The sequence below is a fragment of the Bos taurus genome, chromosome 3 (assembly GCF_002263795.3).
Source record: "Bos taurus isolate L1 Dominette 01449 registration number 42190680 breed Hereford chromosome 3, ARS-UCD2.0, whole genome shotgun sequence".
NCBI classification, from domain to species: domain Eukaryota; kingdom Metazoa; phylum Chordata; class Mammalia; order Artiodactyla; family Bovidae; genus Bos; species Bos taurus.
In genome coordinates, this window is record NC_037330.1 from 16724427 (window position 1) to 16740254 (window position 15828).

Genomic DNA, 15828 nt, shown 5'->3' on the forward strand with positions numbered 1-15828 from the left:
GACCCTGCGAGGGGTTTCTGGGAAATGCAGTCTCCGGAGCCAGAGGGGCGGGGCGGGATGGAGAGAAGAGAAGGGACAGAACCTAGAGCTACTGGGAGTTGTAGTTCTTTGTAGGCTTTGACGTGACTGGTGGAGAAAGTTTCCAGACTTCTAGAGCTGAAAGTGAAAGTGAAGTCGCGCAGTCGTGTCCGACTCTTTGCGACCCAGTGGACTGTAGCCTACCAGGCTCTTCCGTCCATGGGATTTTCCAGGCAAGAATACTGGAGTGAGTTGCCATTTCCTTCTCCAGGAGATCTTCCGACTCAGGAATTGAACCCGGGTTTCCCCCATTGTAGGCAGATGTCTGAGCCACCAGGGAAGTCCAAAGGAACCGTTTTTGGGGTGGGTACTTTTTGTTTTCTCCAAAGTTGAAAAATAATTGCTTACATACCCTATTGTTCATAGCTTTCCCATGTTAATTTTGTGGGAAATCCAAGTGATAGTATATTTCTAAATTTAAGTGTATTTTTAATGGCACTAAAACATATACAAAACTGAATCTGAATATTATTCACCCTTAAGAAGGAATGAAATTCTGGTGTGTGCTATGATATGGGTTAAATGTGAAGACATTGTGCTAAGTGAGATAAGCCAGACATAGAAGGTCAAATATTTAATAGTCCTGCTTATATGAAGTACCTACAGCAGTCAGATTCATGGAGCTAAAATGTGGTTCTATCAGAACAGTGTTGTCAGGGGCTGAGGGGAGTGAGGATTTGTTGCTCAACAGATACAATTTCAGTATTTGTTGTTCAGTCGCTCAGTCGTGTCCGACTGTTTATGACCCCATGGACTGCAGCATGCCAGGCTTCCCTGTCCATCACCATCTCCCGGAGCTTGCTCATACTCATGACTATTGAGTCAGTGATGCCATCCAACCATCTCATCATCTGTTGTCCCCTTCTCCTCCTGCTTCAATCTTTCCCAGCATCTGCTAAGTCACTTCAGTCGTGTCCGACTCTGTGTGACCCCATAGACGGCAGCCCACCAGGCTCTGCCATCCCTGGGATTCTCCAGGCAAGAACACTGGAGTGGGTTGCCGTTTCCTTCTCCAGTGCATGAAAGAGAAAAGTGAAAGGGAAGTATCTCAGTCGTGTCTGACTCTTCGCGACCCCATGGACTGAAGCCTACCAGGCTCCTCCGTCCATGGGATTTTCCAGGCAAGAGTACTGAAGTGGGTTGCCATCGCCTTCTCCTTCCCAGCATCAGGGTCTTTCTAATGAGTCAACTCTTTGCATCAGGTGGCCAAAGCATTGGAGCTTCAGCATTAGTCCTTCCAATGAATGTTCGGGATTGATTTCCTTTAAGATTGACTGGTTTGATCTCCTTGCAGTCCAAGGGACTCGAAAGAGTCTTCTCCAACACCACAGTTCAAAAGCACATCAATTCTTTGGAGCCCAGCCTTCTTTATGGTCCAACTCTCACATCCATCCATGACTATTGGAAAAACCATAGCTTTGACTAGACAGACCTTTGTTGGCAAAGTAATGTCTCTGCTTTTTAATATGCTGCCTAGGTTTGTCATAGCTTTTAGTTGTAGAGATGACTAGTGGTGATAGTTTCACAATAATGTGAGTTTACTCAGTGTCACTGAACCTTACACTTAAAAATGATTAAAGTGCTAATTTTTATGTAATACATATTTTGCCACAGGGAAAAAATTTTAACCTGCATGTTTCCATATTTTTATTTTTTTCTACCCTCAAAAAGTTTCCTTACTTTTGTTTTTCATGGCTTTCCAGAGAGTTTACATCTCTTGTTGAACTCTCAACAAGAGGCACAGCCCTCTCTCTCTAAAATCCTAATGTGTTCCAGTGGCTCACAAAAAAATGGGCATCAAAATATTCATTCTTGAGATTTGATGAAATACAGTTCCTATTTTAAGGCAAGAAAACTGCTTGGGAATTCCCCAGTGGTACAGTGGTTAGGATTGTGTGCTTTCACTGCCAAGGACCTGGGTTTAATCCCTGGCCTAGGAACTAAGATCCTGAAAGTCTTTTTTTGTCCACGTCTCATGGCGTGCCAGATTTTAGTTCCCTGTTATTGTTGTTACTCAGTTGTGTCTGACTCTTTGTGACCCCGTGGTCTAAAGCACAGGCTCCTCTGTCCTTCACTATTTCCGGGAATTTGCTCAAATTCATGTCCATTGAGTTGGTGATGCTATTTAACCATCTCATCTTCTGCCGCCCCCTTCTCCTTTTGTCTTCAGTCTTTTTCAGCATCAGGATCTTGTCCAATGAGTTAGCTCTTGGCATCAGGCGGCCAAAGTATTGGAGCTTCGACTTTAGCATCAGTCCTTCCAGTGAATATTCAAGGTTGATTTCCTTGAATCTGGTTTGATCTCTTTGCAGTCCAAAGGACTCTCAAGTCTTTTCCAGTACTACAATTCAAAAACATCTTTTCTTCAGCACTCAACCTTCCTTATGGTCCAACTCTTACAGTCATGTGTTTCCCAGGTGGTGCTTGTGGTAAAGAATCTGCCTGCCAATACAGGAGATGTGGGAGCCATGGGTTTGCTCCCTGGGTCAGGAAGATCCATGGAGGAGGGAATGGCTACCCATTCCAGTATTCTTGCCTGGAGAATTCCATGGACATGGACAGAGGAGCCTGGCAGGCTACAGTCCATGTGGTTCTAAAGAGTCAGACATGACTGAGCAACTAACATTTTCACTTTAGTTCTCTGACCAGGGATCAAACCGGTACCCTCTGCAGTGGAAGCACAAAGTCTTAACTGCTGGACACCAGGGAAGTCCAGTGGCCTCTTCTCTTCCCTCTTGTGTTCAGTCTGTGTCTGCATTATGAGTTAACCAGATCTTTACCATGTCAGAAATAGCTGCTCAACCATACATTTTTTGTCTTCTGACACCAGCCTTGTAATTCCTTAGAAGATTACATTTCTTTCTCAGTCCTGTAAGGCATTAGAATGACTCACCACTCACCTTATGCATGCAGATATCTTTGGCAAACTTTATGTGCAATACCAATATATTATTCCCTTAAAGCTAGCGATTGCAGTAGGACAGACTAAGTCAGATGACCTGCAGAGATGCCTAATGAAAGTTCTTAGCTTAAATGCTTACTTATGACCTAATTAATATTACTAGCTATCTTACTTGTATTCTGCCTATTTTACAAGATTACTGTTTATTCCATTACCAAATGTGTGACTAAGCTGCCAATGAAAATAGTGACAACTAGGCAACTTGAAACAGTTGACCAAATATATACTTCTATAAGATAAAAAAATTGTAAAAAAAAATCAAAAATAGTATAGCATAACTCTCTATATGAAAGAAACAAGAGGGAAACATTATCTAGGCCATAACAGACTAGTAAGACAGATGGTCCAGAGGCTTTTGGATACTGTTAACAGGGGCCTAGTCCAGTAACAGCACCTTGACTGGCCCATCAGTGAATTCCTTGCCTGACTTGGGAATGAACAGCCTTCTTTATGGTCCAACTCTCACATCCATACATGACTACTGAAAAAACCATAACTATACGCACCTTCGTCAGAGAAGGCAATGGCAACCCACTCCAGTACTCTTGCCTGGAAAATACCATGGACGGAGGAGCCTGGTAGGCTGTAGTCCATGGGGTCACGAAGAGTTGGACACTTACTGAGCGACTTCACTTTTACTTTCATGCATTGGAGAAGGAAATGGCAATCCACTCCAGTGCTCTTGCCTGGAGAATCCCAGGGATGGCGGAGCCTGGTGGGCTGCCGTCTGTGGGGTTGCACAGAGTCGGACACGACTGAAGTGACTTCGCATCAGCAGCAGCAGCATATGCACCTTTGTAGAGGACTGGAAAATAAAGGATGTTGCCCACTACCCAGTTCTATAAGAATAAGTCATTAGCCACTGCTGTCAGAGACCTACAGTACATCCAGAAAGGAATTCAGGATAAGGATGAGGTATTTTGTACTCTGGGAAAACTGGGAGAACTGGCCCTTAGTTCCAAATTTTCAGGAGAAAATTTTATGAACTCAGTTTCTTGCATCTTCCCCTAGTTAGACAAGTACTAAAACTGTACCCCTTGGTCAAAAATCACGTAAGTTCTAGCCTTCCCCCTTAGCTCTTTGGAACAGTCCTCAGAGCTTTCTGAAAGACTGTCTCCACCTTACAATTCCTAGATGGGTTCGAATAAAATTTTCCAGTTCTTTCTTAGATTGACTGTTGATTAATTTGTTTTTATTGACAACTTCATCCTCAGGAATTGCTATTGCTAAGTCGCTTCAGTCGTGTCTGACTCTGTGTGATCCCATAGATGGCAGCCCACCAAGCTCCCCTGTCCCTGGGATTCTCCAGGCATGAACACTGGAGTGGGTTGCCATTTCCTTCTCCACATCCTCAGGAATAAAGGTGTTTAAATCACTGTGGGAGAGTGGTGGTCAGCAGCTGCAAACCTGAGACCCAAACCATGGCAACTTTTAAAACCTAGCACAGTTTTTGCTGTTCTTTGTGTTCGTTTCTCTGTATTGTTCCCTCTAGTGATTAAAGGTGAAGCTCTCAGGAGAGGCTGGGGTCTTATTTTGGGAGTAAGCAGCAAAGCAGTGGGTAGCTAGGGCAACAACAGCCGGCTTTCAGTAAAGGAAGCCCAGGGGATAAAGCAGCGTGAGTGTTGAAGAGGAAAGGAAAAAAAGTCAAGTCCTTGGGTCCGGTGCTGGGGACAGAGAACAGGGGCTGGCCTTGGCTGGAAAAGAGGTGGATGGCCCATGTCTAGACAGGAAGCCCCCAAGTTAGGCCACGGTCCTTTCAAAGATACATCTTCAAAGTAATGTCTCCAGATTGAGAAGACAGAACAAAAAACTCTGGGACACTAGGTAAATTAGAATTTCAGATAAACAACAAATAAATTTTGTAATATAACTATCTTATCTAGTAATTCTACTTCAAAGGCTGGTTCTCTGAGGAAAGTCACTCTGTTTTATTTTCATGCTTTCTTTTTCACTCCTTATCACCTTGAGTTAGCAATTTTTTTTTTTTTTTTGAGTTAGCTGTTATATCTCATGAGGACATTGTAATCAACCTCCTGACTGATCTTCTTGCTTCTAGTCTCTCTACCTTCCAGGTCAGCCTGCACTCTAAAATATCAGTCAGATTACATAATAAGCCTGCTCAGGGAAAATAAGTGCTGAAAGGGACTTTAGAATCCATGTTTTCTTGATTCCTTGGACAGCTCTGTGAAGGAGACTGGGCAAGAGTCTTCCAGAAACCCTGACGTTTGATAACAGGTTGAAAGCTGGTGCTGGTTCAATTATTCATCTTCTAAACACTTATCAAATTCCAGGGATAGTGGCACTCAGTTCTCCCCTCAAACTGCACTTCTCCCCGCCTGTGCCCGCGTCACAGTGGTGATCTCCTAGTCCTTGGCTTTCCCCCAGAGGCTGAAGGAAACGCAAGTCATAAAAACGCCCCGTTTCTTCTGTTCCTGAGCTCCCAGCCCCTTGTTGCTCAGTCGCTCAGTCGTGTCTGACTCCTTGTGACCCCACGGACTGCAGCACACCAGGCTTCCTGTCCTTCACCATCTCCTGGGGCTTGCTCAGATTCATGTCCATTGAGTCTGTGATGCCATCCAACCATCCTCTGTCGTCCCCTTCTCCTCCTGCCTTCAATCTTTCCCAGCATCGGGGTCTTTTCCAATGAGTCAGCTCTTCGCATCACGTGGCCAAAGTATTGGAGCGTAAACTTCAGCGTCCGTCCTTCCAATGAATATTCAGGGTTGATTTCCTTTAGGATTGACTTGAATCCTAAAGAACTGACTTTCCTTTCGGATTGGTTTGAACTTGCATCCGTGGACAGTGCTTAGGTTGCCTTGTCCCCTCTTGCTGGATAGCTGCAGATGGTTCTGGGGGTACGTCCATAAGAAATCTCTGCACCGGGCTATGCTGAGTGCTGCTGTGGCTCAGGCAGTACAGCCGTTGTCAAATCCAAGTTTGTGTGCCTGATGAACAGTGAGGTTGAAACTTCACAAGTTTGGGAGTTTATTGCAGGGCCATGCAAGAAGAACGGGATGGCTCATTCTCAAAAGACCTGAACTTCCCAAAGGGTCTCAGGGAAGAGTTTTTAAGGAGAAGGTGGATGAGGGGAGTTTTGGGTTGTGCACAGTTCTCTGATTGGTTGATCATAAGGTAATAGGGTAGTGTCTCAGGGGTTAACATATCAGTCATCATGCTCTAGTTGGTCTTGTGACTACAGTCTCATAGTCATCAAGCAATTCATTTTTTCCATTTGGTGGGAATCTTGGCATCTGTAAAACAGCTCAGGAAATTTCCATCAGATACTTTTATCTAGGCATTTTAGGGAGAAACTTAAGATTCTGTGATTACCATATGGCTGATTTACTGTTTAAATTCTTACCAGTTCTCCTGGCCCAACTCTTTTCACTCAATTCTTTTTTTTTTTTTTTTAATGTTTAGAGTTGTACTATTTATTTATTTTGGCCATGCTACATGGATTGCAAGATCTTAGTTCCCTCACCAGGGATTGAACTTGTGCCCTTGGCATTAAAAGCACAGAGTCCTAAGGAATTGCCTGCCAGGGAATTCCTTCACTCAATTCTTGAGCCAGGATTTTGTGACCCAGGATTTTGTGACTGGGAGACTACAACTTTTACAAGGAAGAGGCAGGCAGAGGAATTAGTGGGCGGGGTCTGGCAAAAGTAGGTCCTACGGGATCTTATTTTATTGTTCATTACAGTGTCCTCTTCCTGGCAAGCTCAGGCTTCAGTAGCTGTGGAACCTGGGCTATAGAACCCAGGACACCTGCATGTAAATCAAATGTTTTTCTATCATAGGCATTGTTGGATGCTAGTTTTAAAAATCAGTCCAGTTGTTGGGTGTGTGGTCAGTTACCTTCCCAGGTGGTTCAGTAGGTAAAGAATCCGCCTGCAATGCAGTAGACTTGGGTTCAATCCCTGGGTCAGGAAGATCCCCAGGAGGAGGGCATGGCAACCCATTCCAGTATTCTTGCCTGGAGAATCCCATGGAGAGAGGAGCCTGGCAGAATACAATCCATAGGGATGCAAAGAATCACACATGACTGAAGCGACTGAGCACAAGCACGGGCCCGAGAGCACAGGCTCAGTAGCTGTCATCTGCACGGGCTTAGTTCCCTGCAGCATGTGGGATCTTCTTGGACCAGGGATCGAACCTGTGATCGACCTGGGATCGAATCTCCTGCATTGGCAGGCGGATTCTTTACTGCTGAGCCACCAGGGAAGCCCTAGCACTTTTCTATGTATGAAAAGAAGCAAGAGTCTGGGCTTGTTAAAATAATTCCTTTGAGGGACTTCCCAGCAGACCAGTGGTTAAGACTCTGCACTTCTACTGCAGGGAGCATGGGTTCCATTCTTGGTTGGGGAACTAAGATACCATGGGGCAGGAGGGCAGTCAAAAAACAAAAAAAGGTGGAAACTATTCCCATGCTCTTTAGTTATCAAAGGATAGGGCCAATATCCTGTTTTTCTCCATCCCGAATCCCCTCACCGTGCATCCTTGGGGCAGCTGCAGTGTCTGAGAGCTCGATGGCTAGCCTCAACATCACTTGCTTACTGAAAAGGCAGGGCATTCTTGGTCCACAGCAGGTTAAGGGCTGTCCTATAAATGCCACCAGCAACCCCCACCCAAATCTTTCCACTTTAGACACCAGCCTCCAGGCTAGCTCAGGCTTACCTATACTTTTGCCAGACTGGCTCTAAGTCAGAGATTCCCATGACCCCCTCCTGGCGAAACTCAGATTTGGCTGCTTGCCACTCAAAAGCCAACATTGGAGACAAGTGATGGTAGGAATGGAAAGCTTGCTTTATTTTGGTGGCTGGCAACTTGGGGAGATGGCGAACTCGCATCCAAGAACTAACTCGGAGGATTCTGGTTTGACCGTGAAGGTTTTTAAAGGGAAAATCGTTTGGGGAGGGGTTCAGAGTCTTCATTCTGCTGTGTGTGGACTTTCTTCTAATTGCTTGGTGGTGGTAGTGCGGTGTTCCTAGAATCTTGTGCTCAGCTTGAAGTCCCCATTCTCCACTTGGATGGGGGCCTTAGTTCCTGCTGAAAAACTCAAACGTATTTTGTTGGAAAGAGTGTGAAGCTTCCACGCCCTCTCCAGGCATGACATTCTCCCCAAATCTCCATGTGCTCATCAGCTGTAAACTCTTAGAACCAAGAGAGCTTCTGGTTTTTAGGAAAATTTCAGTACATACACATGAATCATCGGCCTTTGGTGATTAATAGGCAACCTCTAGCCCTTCTCCCTTCCATGGAGGCTGGGGAGTGGGACTGAAAGTCCCATCCCTCTAATTACCAGGTTGGTTCTCCTGGTAACCAACCACTATCCTTTTGTTGTTCAGTCGCTCAGTTGTATCTGATTCTTTTCTACCTCAGGGACTGCAGCACGTCTGGCTTCCCTGTCCAGTCGAAACCACTTCATTAACAAAACTCAATCTCCAGCCCATCTCCCCTCCCCAGAGGTCTGGGGAAGGGAATGAAAGTTCCAAGGTTTTAATGATTTGACTGATTGCCCTGGCAACCAGCCCCAGTCCACCCCCTTAGACTTTCAAAAAGCCACCTATTTAACATAAAAAAAAGACATCTTTATTAGTCTTTGTTGTTGTTTTTCAGTCCCTCAGTTGTGTCCAGCTTCCCTGTCCTTCACCATCTCCTGGAGCTTGCTCAAACTCATGTCCATCGAGTCAGTGCTGCCATCCAGGCATCGCATCCTCTGTCATCCCCTTCTCCTCCTGCCTGCAATCTTTCCCAGCATCAGGGTCTCTTCTAATGGGTTGGCTCTTCTCATCAGGTGGCGAAAGTATTGGAGTTTCAGCTTCAGCATCAGTCCTTCCAGTGAATATTCAGGACTGGTTTGATCTCCTTGCAGTCCAAGGGTTTTCTCCAACACCACAGTTCAAAAGCACCAGTTCTTCAGTGTTCAGCCTTCTTTACGGTCCAACTCTCACATCCATACATGACTACTGGAAAAACCATAGCTTTGACTAGATGGACCTTTGTCAGCAAAGTGATGTCTCTGCTTTTTAATATGCTGACTAGGTTGGTCATAGCTTTTCTTCCAAGGAGCGTCTTTTAATTTCACGGCTGAAGTCACCATCTGCAGTGATTTTGGAGCCCAAGAAAATATAGTCTCTCACTGTTTCCATTCTTTCCCCATCTATTGGCCATGAAGTGATGGGACCGGATGCCATGATCTTAGTTTTCTTAATGTTGAGTTTTAAGCCAACTTTTTTACTCTCCTCTTTTACTTTCATCAAGAGGCTCTTTAGTTCTTTCCTTTCTGCCTAAGGGTGGTATCATCTGCATATCTGAGGTTATTGATATTTCTCCTGGCAGTTTTGATTCCAGCTTGTGCTTCATCCAGCCCGGCATTTTGTATGATGTACTCTGCATATATAAACAGGGTGACAATATCCAGCCTCGAAGTACTCCTTTCCCAATTTGGAACCAGCCCATTGTTCCGTGTCCAGTTCTAACTGTTGCTTCTTGACCTTTATACAGGTTTCTCAGAAGGCAGGTAAGGTGGTCTGGTATTCCCATCTCTTTAAGAATTTTCCACTATTTGTTGTGATCCACACAGTCAAAAGCTTTATCATCGTCACAGGAAATACTAAGGACTTTAGGATCTTGTGGCAGGAACTGGGACTGATGACCAAATATATAATATTTTTTGTGTAAATTCCATCATAGCACTCTTGTTTAGTTGCTAAGTCATGTCCAACTCTTGCAGGACCAAATGGACAAGAAGCAAAAGTTAGAAATGGACATGAAACAATGGACTAGCTCAAAATTGGGAAAGGAGTATGACGAAGGTTTTCATACTGTTCATGAGATTTTCGAGAATAGCTATGACAAACCTAGACAGCATATTAAAAAGCAGGGACATCACTTTGCTGACAAAGGTCCATCTAGTCAAATCTATGATTTTTTTCAGTGGTCATGTATGGATGTGAGAGTTGGACCATAAAGAATGCTGAGCACTGAAGAACTGGTGCTTTTGAACTGTGGTGTTGGAGAAGACTCTTGAGAGTCCCTTGGACTGCAAGGAGATCCAACCAGTCAATCCTAAAGGAAATCAGTTCTGAATATTCTTTGGAAGGATTGATGCTGAAGCTGAAACTCCAATACTCTGGCCACCTGATGAGAAGAACCAACTCATCAGGTTCATGATGATGCTGGGAAAGATTGAAGGAGGGAGGAGAAGGGGAGGTCAGAGGATGAGAAGGTTGGATGGCATCACTGACTCATCACTTGCTCATGAGTTTGAGCAAGCTCTGGGAGTTGGTGATGGACATGGAAGCCTGGCATGCTGCAGTCCATGGGGTCGAAATGAGTAGGACAGGACTGAGTGGCCTAACACATACTCTTACCCCCACTACCCGCATCCAAGCTCCCTCTGCTTGCTGATAAATCTGAGAGACTAGGGGTTAAGACAAGGAAGGGACTTTATCTGGGGAACTGACTGAGAAGATGGGAGGCTAGGGCCTCAAAATAACCATCTTGTCGAGGTCTGGATGCCAGGATCTTTTGTAGACTTAGAGAGAAAGAAGCAAAGTCAAAGAGAGAAGGCAAGTCAAAGGCAGAAGAGAGAGGGAGAGGCAGTGGGGAAGTAAAGTGAAAGGGTCTTCAGTCTTGCAAAACATCTCCAAGGGCATGACCAGTTTATGGAAGGGCTGTGTTAATCTCTTCTGTTCACAGGTGGGCAAGGTCAGATTAAGAAGAGGTGGCAAGAATACACAGAAGAACTATATAAAAAAGATCATGACCCAGATAACCACAATCACTCAAGGTGATCACTCACCTAGAGCCAGACATCCTGGAATGTGAAGTCAAGTGGGCCTTAGGAAGCATCACTATGAACAAAGCTGTGGAGGTGATGGAATTCCAATTGAGCTATTTCAAATCCTAAAAGATGATACTGTTAAAGTGCTACAGTCAATATGCCAGCAAATTTGGAAAACTCAGCAGTGGCCACAGGACTGGAAAAGGTGTTTTCATTCCAATCCCAAAGAAAGGCAATGCCAAAGAATGTTCAAGCTACCACACAATTGCACTCATCTCACACGCTAGGAAAGTAATGCTCAAAATTCTCCAAGCCAGGCTTCAACGGTATGCGAACCATGAACTTCCAGATGTTCAAGCTGGTTTTAGAAAAGGCAGAGGAACCAGAGATCAAATTGCCAACATTGCTTGGATCATTAAAAAAACAAGAGTTCCAGAAAAACATCTACTTCTGCTTTACTGACTATACCAAAGTCTTTGACTGGGTGGATCACAACAAACTGTGAAAAATTCTTCAAGAGATGGGAATACTGAAGGAGGAAACAGACAGAGCTGGACTCCATCTTAGGCCAGGCTGCGAACATTAGGCTACACGCATGGTCAGCCTCCCAGTGGACTCTGAACTTGGTGCCTGGTGTCTATAGAAATGGCATAACAATGGAAAACCAGACCCCCCCTCCCCCCATAAAAGAGCCTCAGGACTTGTACTTGGACTCTCTGTTGCCTAAAAGAATATGCTAATTATCTCTGTAACAGAAGAAAGTGGTAAATTCCATTATGTTTATTGGGATATGACCACAGGCCTATTGATAAATGTCCACTGTTTATCTAGTCTTGTGACACATGAATCATGGGTTAACTTTGATCGTATCTCTCTCTTACCTTGTCCAGACTAGTTTCAAGGAATTTGGGGAGGTGGGTTTGAGCAAATACACTTAGGGTGTGTAAGGTGTTCACAAAAACTGGTTGGGGTCCTTGGCTAAGAGGAGACTCTGCCTTGGGCCCGCCGGTGTAATAAACTGCACTCCACTATCTGCATTGTCCTTCTGAGTGAGTTTGTTTCCTGGAACGGATGGCTACAACACAGCCATGAAATTAAAAGACGCTTGCTCCTTAGAAGAAAAGCTATGACCAACCTAGACAGCATATTAAAAAGCAGAGATATCACTTTGCTGACAAAGGTCCATCTAGTCAAAGTTTTGGTTTTTCCAGTAGTCATGTATGGATGTGAGATTTGGACTATACTTGAGAGTCCATTGGACAGCAAGAAGATCCAACCAGTCAATCCTAAAGGAAATCAGTCCTGAATATTCATTGGAAGGACTGATGCTGAAGCTGAAACTCCAATACTTTGGCCACCTGTTGTGAAGAACTGACTCATTGGAAAATACTCTGATGTTGGGATAAGATTGAAGGCAGGAGAAGGGGATGACAGAGCATGAGATGGTTGGATGGCATCACTAACTCGATGGACATGAGTTTGAGCAAGCTCTGGGAGTTGGTGATGGACAGGGAGGCCTGTCGTGCTGCAGTCCATGGGGTCGCAAGGAATTGGACATGACTGGGTGACTGAACTGAAGGTCAAATTCTCTCTCTAGGAGCTGAACAAAGGCCCTTTAGTACACTCAGGCAGAGGGGCAGGGTCCTTTGAGGCAAGCTATTATGTATGATTGTAACAACAAAAGCAATGAAAACCAAGTCAAAGAAGCACTTCCCAACTTGGAGTCAGAATTGGCTTTCTCTCTGCAGCACCCCCTACCACATGTTTCAAAGAATCAATTCTGACTCTATGTTGAAACTATTTCTTTGACTTGCTTTTTGTTTCTGTGGTTATAGTCACACACAGTGTCATGCCTCAGAGGATCCTGCTCCTCTGCCTGAGTGTACTAAAGGGCCTTTGTTCAGCTCATAGAGAGATACTCTGACCCTGCTCACCTGTGAATGGCTACAAAAAGGAGAGATTAACACACCCCTTCTAAAGCCTGACCATTCTAGATCTTTTGCAAGGTTGAAGACTTTCTTACTTTACTTCCTCAGGGCCTCTCCCTCTCTAGTCTGCCTTTTGACTTTAGCTCCTCACAACTTCCATCTTTGGTTCTATAAAAGCCTGGCATCCAGACCCTGACAAGATGGTCATTTTGAGACATTAATCTACCATTTTCTTGGTCAGCCGACTTTCTGATTGAAGTAATATTCCTTGCCTCAACACCTTGTCTCTTGGGTTCGTTGGCCTGTTGTCTGGCGAGCAGAGTGAGTTTGGACTTGGTAACCCATAGATGTGTTTAAATCTTAAACTGAAAGTCACCTTACACTAAAAGGTAAAGAAATCAAACCAAGACTAAAGGGGGAATCAAGAGAATCCTTTAAAGAGGTTTCATGGTACCATAGATACCACAGGTCTACTGGTCTGCTCACACAGTAAGAGGCCCTGTCTGGTGGTTGGTGGTAGATTGCTGCCACCGTCACAGGTCCCAGAGCCATCCTGGGCCTCAGACTCTACCCTTGGGGGGTTGGGGGGGTGGGCGGGGATCATCCTGCCTGGGTGAGTCACTAGAATGGGTATGGTGAGGTCAGAAAGCCCTTTTAGGCAAGAGTGTAGGCCATCCAGCGGCCCCTCAACACCTCTCCCCTTGGCGCTACCAACTAAAAGTTAGAAGCAGAACATGAGTTTGGAGATGTGAGATTTCCTAATTAAGAAGCTAGAGGTGTTGCCTGGAGAAGGTCCAGGATTAGAAAGATGATATACCCCTATTGTGACACCTGTGTCTATATGTGAGTGTTTGGGGGGAACGAGAGGGAGCAGGTGGTAGGTTCTTAAAAGTCTCTAGGGAACTGGAAGATTGGGTGCCCTTGGCCTTCTTCACATTGCCTGGAGAATCAGTGGGAGAGGTAGTGGGAGGCCTGGGGTTGCAGTGGGATGGACAGGAGAGGGGACACAGAGGCCAGGCCAGGCCAGACAAGGTCTCCTCCCAGGTCCCAGCCTCTCTGGGCCCCGTGCCTCCTTCTAGGAGCCTCCCACCAGGCCTGCCCCACTTACAGTGCTGGTCTGGGTGCTGGTCACTGCTGATAGGTGAGTACTGTTGCCCAAAGCTCGGCCTTTCTGTACACTGGTGCCAGTGAATCAAATCCCAGTGTCTTGGGTGAAGCCGAAAACGAAAGCTTTCTTGCTTTGCCAGGCAAAGGGGACCAGTGGGCTTCTGTGTCTCCCCTCCAGAGAACTTGATGAGGGGTTTAATAACTGGAAGGTAAGGTCCCTGACAAGATCAGAGTGTGTGTAGGGCTTGTACTCTCAGGTGGCTGGTCTACTAATCTTGAGCTTTTCTGGTCCCTTTAATCTTGTGTATGCTCAGTCAGGCTCAGTCTCTTTTGTGACCCCATGGACTGTAGTCTGCTAGGCTCTTTCTATCCATTGGATTATCCCGGCAAGAATACTGGAGTCGGTTGCTGTGTCCTCCTCCAGATCTTCCTGACCCAGGGATTGAACTCGAGTCTCCTGCATTGGCAGGTGGATCCTTTACCACTGAGCCACCTGGGAAGCCCCTCTCCCCTCAATTATGACTCAGGTGATTTCTTGGCTGTTCCTCCCTTCATTATTAACAACTGTTCGAATATGCCCTTTGGAACACAAGGGAGGTCATGGAGTCTTGCCTATTAAATGGGCAGAAATGCCTCCATGCCTGGGAGCCCCACAGGCCGCTGCTCAGTTTCAGTACACCTGATGAGGCTCCAGGGTCCTGGGGACAGGAGAAAGGGGCTGCCACTTGGGCTGATGGGGGCTGGAGCCCTTCCTCTGCCAGCTCCTCTTGCCTGGACACTTAGTTCTTCCCAGGGTATGAGGCCAAGGGGAGTGGGTACCTGTGGTGAAGGTTGGCTTGGGCAGCAGCACTTCCAGTGGCTTTAGCTCAGGCATGGGGTCATATGAGGGAACTAGTGAGACAGCAAGAGTAGGCCAGGAAGAGGAGTATGTCTCATTCCTTCTCCTCAGTGGTTGCTCAGGTCACCCCTGACTCCTCTGTGACAGGAATCCCAGACATCAGATAACTGCTGAGGATGTGGCTGGTCCAGGTTCAGACCAGCTTTTTTTTTGACTAACCCATCAGTTTCCTAGACTCCATGGTCTTCCTCCCTTTAGCCCATTTTCATATTCCACCATTCTGTGTAAATCACCCCATGGCACTCTCTGGCTTAAATTCAATGACTTCCCATCACCCAAATTACAAAGCCAAAGGTATTTAGCAAGACAATTATGCTCCAGGCTACTCAATCTGGTCAGTTGTGTCTCCCACTCTACTATGAAGAACTGCTGAATGCCTTCCCGGGCATACATCTGAGACCTCTGTACCTTTTTTTATTGTTCTCTCCTTCAAATATTCTTCCCCCTTCTCTGTAAAACTTTCTCTTGAGTTTAATGATCCATCATCAGTCTCTTCTCTGTACTCTCAGTGCCTAACAAATGATGTGTTCGTGTCTGTAAGTCCTTGGCAGATGGTGGATGAATGAGTAAAAGGCTGACCCAGGAGCTAGGCTGACTCCACCTAGGCACTCATTAAGACAAAGTTTGGCAGAAGTGGGAATAGGTCTCAAGGAGATTTGGAACTGCAGTGAGCAACAGGTGGGATTGCAGGGCCCGTGACTGGCAGGGAAGCTCCTTTACTCACACTGGACATTCTTTCAAGGTAGGAGGAGAAAAAAGGGGGAGTGGTTAGAGGGATACAGAAGAAGAGAAGGGGGCTTAAGCTACAGTGGTCACCTCATTGCCCAGCTTCACTGCGATCCACAGAGCAACCCCTCACCCCCAGGATGCCCCAGTGCCTCTTTCACCCCTTTTCTTACAGAAGATCTCAGTGGCTTACAGATGGGACCAAAGATACCAACTTAAAAATATCCTGAAGAACACATGCATGTTAGTCATCTTCTGCTAAGTTCAAAGTATTTGGGAAGGACAGTGGTAATGGACCTCAGAAATTCGGTCATACCAAACTGTGTGGCTGAAGAGGGTAAAG

At 45.7% G+C, this 15828-nt stretch overlaps 1 long non-coding RNA gene across 1 annotated transcript; it reads left to right on the forward strand.

Moving 5' to 3' along the window:
• The first annotated feature begins 5 nt into the window (after positions 1-5).
• Positions 6-11859, forward strand: LOC132344835 (uncharacterized). Its single transcript, XR_009493852.1, has 2 exons — positions 6-381; positions 10742-11859. It is a non-coding gene; the product is annotated as an uncharacterized lncRNA (long non-coding RNA).
• The last annotated feature ends 3969 nt before the right edge of the window (positions 11860-15828 follow it).